This window comes from Mus caroli, unplaced genomic scaffold (assembly GCF_978045245.1).
Source record: "Mus caroli unplaced genomic scaffold, Mus_caroli_1 scaffold_6, whole genome shotgun sequence".
Taxonomy (NCBI): domain Eukaryota; kingdom Metazoa; phylum Chordata; class Mammalia; order Rodentia; family Muridae; genus Mus; species Mus caroli.
In genome coordinates, this window is record NW_028227261.1 from 57,490,701 (window position 1) to 57,501,190 (window position 10,490).

At 45.8% G+C, this 10,490-nt stretch overlaps 1 pseudogene; it reads left to right on the top strand.

Moving 5' to 3' along the window:
- Window positions 1-7,791: 7,791 nt before the first annotated feature.
- Window positions 7,792-8,356, top strand: LOC110293682 (rho-related GTP-binding protein RhoG-like; annotated as a pseudogene).
- The last annotated feature ends 2,134 nt before the right edge of the window (window positions 8,357-10,490 follow it).

The window sequence follows — 10,490 nt, forward strand, 5'->3', positions numbered from 1 at the left end:
AAAAGGTCTGGCTTTGGCCGTGAGAGGTTATACTTATGTATTTAATCCTTTTATAACTGGAGCACTATTGAAAAATAAGTACTGTATACATGGCACAGAAAAGCAAGCAAGAAAACTCTGCTGAGAGTGCCTCAAGCCAGTATACAGCATACTGATATCAAGGATTACAACTATGGTTTTATGTAATTGGCTGCTTCCCCCAACCTAGGCTTCTCTGTTCTTGCTTGGAACTCACAGTCAGGGAGACACTGGCCCGGGCAGTCCTTCCTGTATTTGCTTGGGAATGTTTAGACAAGTTTCCAAAGTACAGTTCTAGATGGAAGGAAGAAAGTTACAACTTCCAGTGAGTTGTTCCGATTCCAGGGTGTGACACAGAATCCACCAAGTCTCACTGTGGTTTGTTACTGAGTGGAACCAACAGAACCCAAAGGAAACGTGTGTTTCAGTACCAGGTTCACTTCACTTCCCAGACACTTTGGCCTCTCTCTCTCTCTCTCTCTCTCTCTCTCTCTCTCTCTCTCTCCCTCCTCACTCCTTCTGTCTCTCTCTCTCCCTCCTCCTCTCACCACACACACACACACACACACACACACACACACACACACACACACACACATACACACACTCTTTCTCATTCTGCAACCCTGGGGGAGAGAAGGCAGCTGTAGAAGCCAAAAAAACCTCCCCAGCCCTAATTAAACCCTCCAAGTCTCCAGGCAACGCAGCTAAGGAAAAACATCATTTCCAAGCTGAAGACCCCCAGCCCCCAGTCCCAGCAAAGGAAACAGGTCGTTTGGTTTAATCAGCCTACGTGCACATTCTCTCTCCCCAGGTTGCCAAGACCGAGCCTGTACCTAGCAGAGGTATTTGTGTAATCAAAGCTTCTGGAACTTTCCCTGCCAAGGCTACCAAAGTGAATAGGCTCCTGAGGTAAAAATGTTCCCCTGCTGGGGACGGCGCCCTTGAAGTCTACATCAAAATCAAGAAAGGGTCACAGCTGTTGCGGCACCCCACAGCGGAAAACTTGCAAGAGATCCCAGCCTGCATCACTGCGCTTCAGGTCGGCAGGAAACAGGCTCTATTTGCTTCTGAGAAGGGGGGCGGGGAGGGTGGGTGGGAAGACAGAGAGGGGGGAGGGACAAGGGTGGAATGGCCTGGGGGGGGTGCGGGGCGGGGGGGGGGGGAGACAGAGAGACACAGAGACAGAGACAGAAACTAGAGAGAGAGAGAAAAATTGAGAGAGACAAAGAGACAGAGAGACAGACAGAGAGAGATTGATTTTCAAAAAAGCCTCCATCATCAGTATCCTCTGAGATGGAAGAGACCCGCCCTGCATCCAAGCACCCCCTCCAATCTAGTCAACCTCATCAGTCTCCCGAGAGTTGGGTGTACTGCATATTGGCTGAGAGCCACTAGGTGGCAGCAGATTAACTCTTCGGATGCCAGAACGGGCGGGCTCTGGGTTGAGTCTGGTCCAAGAAAAATGATGGCCTCTTTTCTCCCCAACATTCTTAGCAAATGTTCTGCAAGGAGGGCTTTCTGGTGACCGCCTTGCATGGCGGCTGGAGTCTGTGTGTGCTATAGGTTTCATGACTTGCCTCATGGTTCCAGGACTAAAAATGCTTTAGGAAATTTATGCATGTTCAAAGTATAGTAACATGTGAATCCATTCCATTTTCCAGACCAGGTCCCTTGCCCTATGGGAACTACCAAGGGCAAGATGGCATTAAGAAAATAAACGGCGTTCTTGTAGCTGGCCACCTTGCAGGACGCAGGGATAGTTAGTTTGATGCAGACAAATTGGAAAGACTTGAGTAAGTTAGAGAAGATGGAGTTCCACAAAACTTTGATGATGCGGGTTTTATGCTTTTAGAGTGAGCAATGGCCTAAAATGTGGGAGCTATCGGAAAGAAACCTAGCCAGCAGGCCTAGAAATACTTGCTGCTTAGACCACAAGGAAACAAATCTTTCTCGGGGGCATTCTGGCCTCTGCAAAGCATTCCCCTGCATCCCACCTATTAAATTACTGCCACAAATATAAAAATACAGTGGTGGTGATTGGAACAGGGGCCAGAAAGGTGAAGGAGATTTACTTCAGGAGGCAAGAGAGAGCTACCAGCCACAGGAGGAATAAAGTCAGGAGGGAGGGGCAGCAGCTGGGATGAAAAGTTGTGCTTATGTATGAAGGGTTTGGGAGACCACAGACCGCAGAGGAGGAGGAGGAGGAGGAGGAGGAGGAGGAGGAGGAGGAGGAGGAGGAGGAGGAGGAGGAGGGAAATCAGTAGGAGGGATTCACAAGGTGCGTGATCTATAGGACTCAGGTGGAGTGAAAGGCAACTTGACGGGGTTTGGCTGGGCATTTGGGATTCCTTTGATATATTTCAAGAGAGTTCAGCAAAGATGAAAATGGTCTCAACAATTTTTATTCTTTGGCCTCAAGGCTGCCTAAGACCAAGGCTGCATGGGTGGCAAAACTGACTCTCTTCGCTCTCCTTAGCTGTCTAGGTGGTAGGGTACTGACTCTAAACTTATCCTCTTTTCCACATAAAAATCTCTTTTAGTGGACACACAAATAAAACTAAGGTCACCGCTCAAACCCAATCCAAATTCTAGACACCTCATGGTTAGCATGGCTGTTTGGAAACTGTGGACTTTTGCTTAGGGTTATGCAATTATACATTTCATTGTCGATTGTATTCTTTTTTGTAGCTATGGGGAAGTAGGAGAGAGAGGGAGGGGGAGGAGGAGAGGGAGGGAGGGAAAGAGGGAGGGAGGGAAAGAGGGAGGGAGGGAGGGAGAGAGAGAGAGAGAGAGAGAGAGAGAGAGAGAGAGAGAGAACGAACCATGGCAGAATTAAAACTATAAACAATCAAACAAATGAACAAACAAACAAACAAACATTTCCTATCCTCTTAAAGGACTCCTGGTTCCTCTTCATCTCCAGTCACCCTTGGTAGGTTTCCTTCCTATATGTTATCCTGTACCACATATATGTTTTTTACATACATGTATGATGTATACATTATAGGTTAAGATCTACATATGAGAGATAACTTATTTTTTCTTTTTGAGGTCAGGTGACCTCATTTAATATTATACATTGTAAATCCATCCATATTCCTTCAAATTTCAGTTTATTTAGAGATGAATAACATTCTATTTTTGATTTTGCCAGGGTTTTATTATCCATTCATCTATTGATGGATATCTAGTTTGGTTCCCATTCCTTGCTATCATGAATAAGGCAAAAATAAACACAGCTATGGGAACATCTCAGTGGCAGGGTATAGAGTTCTCTGGATCTATGCTCAGGAGTAGGGTAATGGATCATATGGTGTTATATTTTTATTTTTTGAGAAATCTCTATATTGATTTCCATAGTGGCTGGAGTAATTTGCACTCCACCAGCAGTGAGTAAGGGTTCCCCCTTCCCTACATCCTCTTCAGCATCTGTTGTCAGACTTGAGAGTATCTTGACTGGATCGAGCTGGTTCCGCAGAGTACTTTTAATTTGCGTTTCCTGGTGACTGGGGACATTGGGGACACTTTTAAAAAGTAGTTACTCGTCATTTGTGCCTTTTGTTTTTGTTTTAACTGTGGACTCAATTCATTAGCCTAGTTGTTGATTGGCCCTTTTACTTCCTTGGTATTCAAGTTCTGCAGTCCTGTGTGTCAGCTCAATTTCTGAAGTATGGCTGGTAAAGATGGTCTCTCCTGTGGACTGTCTGGGTGCTCCATTGATAGCGTTCTTTGCCAAAAGGAGACTTTTAAATTTCATGTAGCCCCCCCATATGTTGATTCTTGGAGCTACTTCTTGTGCTATTATTGCTGTTCTATTTAAAAAGTTCTAGCTTACCCCAATGTCTTGAAAAGTTCTACCAGGTGCAGAAACCCTCCACCACCTTTTTAGTTGTCAGGTGGTAGTTGCCAATGGATTGAGCTCAGAAGCCAGGGCCCAGGTGTCTCCCAGATGATTCACTAAGTGAGCCTGAACAGCAGTGTTTGGACCAGTCACAGCCATTTGGTCAACCAGAGCCATTGATTTTAGGGCCAGCCATAGCTGCTCATTTGGGCCAATTACACCCTTGCTCCTTAGCACCAGCCCCAGTCATCCAGGATTCTGGCTTTGTTCAGTCATGGTGTTCTCTCTCAGCACCAGTCACCACAGTAGTCCTTCCACCAGGGGAAGTACTCACTCTCTGGCCAATGTGGGAATGGTTTCAGGGCCATCTGGAGTCTGTCAGGTTCTGGGATAGCAAAAGGTACAGACCACTTCAAACAGCTCAGGCGAAGCTTCAGGAGCTGGGATGACCAGCTGTAGCCTTTTCACTGTTGTCGGTGAAGTAAACAAGACAGACTAGCTCTGGCATAGTCCTGCTGGCTGCTTGACTTATAGTTCTTTTGTTCAAGGCAGCAAGTGATGGAATCAAACAATAGCTAAGCAAAGAGTCCAATCACACCATTCCTTCTATCTTTGTGTTCTCTCTCTCTCTCTCTCTCTCTTTCTCTCTTTCTCTCTTTCTCAACTGAATATCAGGAATGCTTCCCATATAGACTTAAAGAACCTAGCATGGATATCAGCAGGTGTTTTAAATACATTTTTACAGTGCTTTAACAATACATAACACATATCCATGCTCAGAGAGAGGTGGCCTCTTTGGTCCCACGTTCACAGACTCTTGCTGCCCTTCATCACTACCTATCTTTATCACACCCAGTCACTTGTGTGCTGAGCCAGTGCCCACTGTAAAACTATGGCTGTTCAAGTGTTCTGACCTCTGTTATGTGCCCTCTTTGTAACTCACCTCTCAGCAGAGCAATATTGCTCTCATTACAATGCTGTAAGCCAGTCCTTATTACAGTAGAGGCACTGGTGACCTTTGTGTCTTTGAGCTGTCATTGTGCCTGGCAGTAGCTGATGCTCAGTGTGTGATTGGCCAATGAGCTGCCGTGTGTATCGTTTCACATGGAGGAAGTTCAGTTGTAGCAATGCCATCACTGTTCAGACAGTTGTTGAAAGAGGTGTTAGAAACTGAACCTCTGATGATGAGGCATAGGTCCTATTTCAGCTGACCATCTCATAAGAAAGCTCACCATAATTTACATAATTTACCCAATGCAGACACCATCCCTAGGAGGATGAACTTACGATCCTCAGAGCTGGTAGAGTATAGTTTTCAAAGTCTCTAGCAATAGAAATTTCTCTGCCTATGCTTCTGTTTCAAGGATCAATTAGTATTAAATTTTTTTAAACTATAAAACTACTCAAAGCTCATTAAGGAAAAATTTGTGAAGCAGAGAAAAGCAGAAGAGAACAAAACTGTTTTCAGTTAGTGCCTCGCTATGTAAATAGCGGGGCTGTAATATTTTAGAGTATGAATTACTCTCATACTGATGCAACTTAATAAAAGCCAGGCGATGGCACACGCTGCACCCCAAATCAGAGCCAGATCCCACAGAAAACACATAGGTGGATATCACAGCCATTTCTGAAAACACACAAGTAGGCAATTACTCCTAGCTCAGCCTTCGAAGCCATGCTATGTGGGGAGTGTCGGGAACGACAGAGTTCGCACATACTCACAGAGAGCGCATGGTGCTAACCCCAAAGTAGGACATGCCTCAGACCATGCTGCCTTCAGTGCCTTTTCATGCACTTACTGATCAGTACTTCTCACTGCTGTGCTAGGCACAGGGCCCTTCTTAAAGTTACAGAGCCTCTTCAAGCCTCACGAGCTTCATAGCTGGCTTGCCTCGTACTGTTTCGAGACCAGTGGTACCTGATACTGCCATCACTATGCCTGTGCCATTCACCTGGTCTGATCTGACCACACGGGGACTGTATCATTTTATACTAGCACAAGAAGACAGAGCAAAGCACGATAGGGTTGAGAGAGAAAAACACTAGAGAATAAAGCCACGTGACTTCAGTGTACTGCTTTAAAGGTGTTCTCTTTCATCGGCAGTAGTCACTCATCTCTTATTGAGTCTGGTTTATAAATTGAGATTTGTTTTAAGTGTGCACATGTAGGAATACACACACACACACAATTACCTATTAGGTTCTTTTGGTTGTTGTTGTTGTTGCTGCTGTGATAACACACCATGACCAAAAGTGACTTAGAGCAGAGTCCATTTTGACTTAAAATTCTAGAGGGAGAATCTAATAGGGTAGCTGGGGGGTGGGGGTGGGGGCATGGCAGCAAGCAGCTGGAGCAGGAAGCTAAAAAAATATACAAACAAAAAACAAAACAAAAAAACCCAGAACACACACACACACACACACACAAAACCACATCTTCGAGCACACACAGGAGAGAACAAATTGAAAGTGTGGCAAGGCTACATAAACTCTCAAACTCTTGACGTGTTTCCTCCAGCAAGGCCGCACCCCTGAACATTATGTAACCTCTCCAAACAGCGTTATCAACTGGGAACCAAGTGTTCAAATACAAGAGCCCACAGGGAGACTTCTCATTCAAACCACCACAGTGCTTCATTATTATGTATGGTTTCAGTTATACACTGGGATCTTGAAATGTATCCCTCAGAGATAAGGGGAGAGGGTATAGCAAATACGTTAAAGCAGCTTTCAGACCGAGGAAAGTATACAATTAAGGTGCTCTACTGGGCAGCTCACCTCCTTCATCGACATGGATAGTCCTGACAACCGTGTGTCCCGACTTCATGACACTGTGTGGATTCCTATATGTGCATCGATATTGTTTTAGTTGTCATTAGAAGTGTTTTTTTTTTTTTTTTTTTTTTTACACCCAGGGCAATGAACCACACTTTCAACTGACCCTCTGTTCGGTACAAGGCATTCCGCTAGCTTCTGAACGCACAGTGTGAGGCAGGGCTGTTAGAAGACACAGCAGTGTAACATTTACTGGCACCCACACTGTGGCAGTCATTGTACTCGGTGCTTTTTCAGAGTTAACCTCTGTAATATTCTCAATCAACTGTAAACTGGCCAGTACTTCTTTTCAACTCCAAAAGAGGAAACGGGAGACTTCTACCTCCTTAACTCACACTCCTGGGATTTTAAGCAAAAGGTCAAAACTCCCATCCGGTTGGTAGGGTTACTGATGAGAAGCCTTTGACTGAGGGTGGAGGGTTTGGATTTTGAGTTCCCTGCGATGCGCATTGCCCCATTTCTTCGTTAGTTCTGTCTCAGGAGTGGCCTATCACAGGGAGATAATCAGACTCTGCACTCAGGGGGCAACTCCTCAGCTTCCTGGGGTTTCACTTGTAGGAATGCATTTAAATTCTGCCCTTCCTTCCAGCTAGCTCCCTCCTTTATGGAGAATGCAGGGAAGGAATAGAGGAATATTTTTAGCTGTAGACTCGGGCTGATCCAGCACCCCTCCCCCGCCCCGCTGTGGCTTCAGGTAAATGTGTTGATATTTTTGAGCACCTGTTCCTTCTCCATACACCATGGCTCCTTCAGAGTTGCGGTTTCTCACCTCAAAAAGATCATTCGCCGTCCGTCAGTGAGTTCATTCCCTTCCAGGGATGAGTGGATGCTCACTCAACTAATGTGAGTCAATAAACGTAATGTATTATGTAAATATACTTAAGGATAGAAATTACGTGATTATATTCATAGATGTAGAAAAGGCGTTTGACAAAATCCAACATCTCTTTATGATAAAACCATGGAAGAAACTTTGAATATAAGAAACGTGTTCTCCAGCTCCCCCGCTGCAGTGAGGGCATCAGGTCACTACTTCAAGTAGGGCCCAGAAGAGAGAGGAGACACTGCCTCCAGGATAGTAACTTTACAACACAATGCAGAGCATCAATTGGGTGGTGGTGGGTGATGGGTCCCGAAGGTCTTCTCATCTGCTATACAACTAATGCCTTCCTCCAAGGAATACATCTCCCTGTGTTCGACAATTACAGGGCCCAGAGTGCGGTTGATTGGGCGCACCATGAACCTAAACCTGTGGGACACTGTGGCCAGGAGGACTATGACCGCCTCCGCATCCTTTCCTACCCTCAGACCAACGTCTTCGTCATCTGTTTCTCCACTGCCAGTCCACCGTCCTATGAGAACGTGAGGCACAAATGGCACCCAGAGGCGTGTCACCACTGCCCTGACATGCCTATCCTCCTGGGCACCAAGAAGAACCCGAGAGCCCAGTCTGATACCCTACCGTGCCTCAAGGAGCAGGGTCAAGCGCCCATCACTCCACAGCAGGGTTAGGCACTGGCCAAGCAGATCCATGCTGGGCACTACCTCCAGTGCTCAGCACTGCAGCAAGACAGCATCAAGGTGGTGTTTGTAGAGGCTGTCCAGGCGGTGCTCAACCCAACACCGATAAAGCCTGAGCCATCCTGCATCCTCTTGTGACCCTGGTGCTCAGCTTGGAGGCTATCCCTTGTCCCCCCACCAACTGTGCCTAGGTGCCTTGTCTGCCTCTAACTGTGCCTTAAGGACTAATTCTGGTACCCCTTGCCTGGGAACTCTCTGAATGTCTTTTATTCCTTAAGGAGGTACACAGGGAAAGGGGCTTGGGCCCCACTTGAGTTCACCTAAGTCAGACTGACCTTTCTAAGAGGCCAACCCGGTGCTCGCCTCCATTCCCTGCTACTGACCAGTTCATCCAGCTTCTCACAAAGTTGTTGCTGCCTGTTGTGATGCCTCCTAAGACAGGGGCTCTACCCTCTTGCTGCCTTAGCTCTTGGACTAGCTAGGCTCTCCAAGATGTTCTCTCCCTCCCCCAAAGGAGAAGCCACAGAATCCTAAGAAGAAAAATGTGCCCTAACATGCCCCATTTGCCCAGGACTTATGTGTGCCTGCTGACTGACTCAGGGCCCCATCAGCATCAATAAAACCTCCTGTCTCAACCAAACCAAACCAAACCAACCAACCAACCAACCAAACAAACAAAAAACACATATCACTGTTTTTGCTTTATCTTCTTATGTTTTATTTTGTTATGTTTTGTTGTTATTTCCTAGAAGCCTGTTCTTTTCTTTTCTTTTTTTTATTGCTTATTTTATTTATTTACATTTCAAATGTTATCCCCCTTCCCGGTTTCCCCTCTGCAAACACCCTAACCCATCTTCCTCTCCCCTGCTTCTATGAGGGTGCTCCTCTGCCCACCCACCCACTCCTGCTTCTCTGCTCTAGCATCCCCTATGCTGGGGAACCATGCCTTCACAGGACCAAGGGCCTCCCCTCCCATTGACGACCAACAAGGCCATCCTTTCCTACATATGCAGCTGGATCCATGGGTCTCTCCATGTGTACTCTTTGGATGGTGGTTTAGTCCCTGGGAGCTCTGAGTGGTCCAGTTAGTTGATATTGTTGTTCTTCCTATGGGGTTGCAATCCTCTTCAGCTTCTTCAGTCCTTCCCTAACTCTTCCATTAGGGTCTGCGGGCTCAGGCCGAAGCTTGACTGTGAGCATCTTCATCTGTATTGGTCAGAAGCTTCTCAGGGGACAGCTATACCAGGCTCCTGTCAGCAAGTACTTCTTGGCATCAGCAACAGTGTTGGGTTTGGTGTCTGCAGATGGGATGAAACCCTAGGTGGAGAAGTTTTTGAATGGCTTTTCCTGAAGTCGCTGCTCTATTTTTTTGTCCCTGCATTTTCTTTAGACAGGAACAATTCTGGGTTTAAAAATTGAGATGGGTGTGTGGCCCCACCCCTCGACTGGGGGCTGTGCCTATCTACTGGAGGTGGGCTCTACAGGTTCTCTCTCCCCTTTGTTGAGTATTTCACCTGTTCTTTTCTAATGAGAGAAAGAATGGAGTAAATCTGGATGGGAGATAGGCTGGGATGCAATTAAGAAGAGTAGACATAGGGGAAACTGTATTCAGATAAAAAAGAAAACAAACTAGATTCTGGAATGTGGTAAATTGTAAGTTTAGTTTTGTATTCTTTTCCCTTGACAACATTTGAACCAACAATAACAGGAGGGGGCTAAATTGACATTGTACATAAATGTCATTCATCGAAAAGAAAGAGAGAGAGAGAAAGAGAGGGAGAGAGGGAGGGAGGGAGAGAGAGAGAGACAGAGACCACAAGACAATAAAGGCTATAAACACAAAGCTACAGTCAAAATAGTGTTAAATATGGGGACAAGCTCAAAGCATTTGTACTAAAATCTGGAATAAGACAAAGACACCCATGTTCTCCACTGTTATTTAATGTAGTGTGTGAAGTTTCAGCTAGATCTGCATGGCAAGAGGAGGCAACAACAGAAATACACAGAGAAAAAAAGATGCTAAAGCATGCTTCTTTGTTGCTAGGATTCTATAGATGAGACACACTGAGGACGTCGCCCAGTGAGCTCTTGGAGCTAATAAACCCTCTCAGCAAAGTGGCAGGATAAAAAGTGAACACAGAAAAATTAGTAGCTCTCCTATGGATCAACAAACACGGCGAGAAAGAAATCAGGAAAATAATCTCATTCACAATTTTCTCCAACAGCAAACCAAACCAAAACCAAAACCCCAGTAATAAACCTAACCATGGTA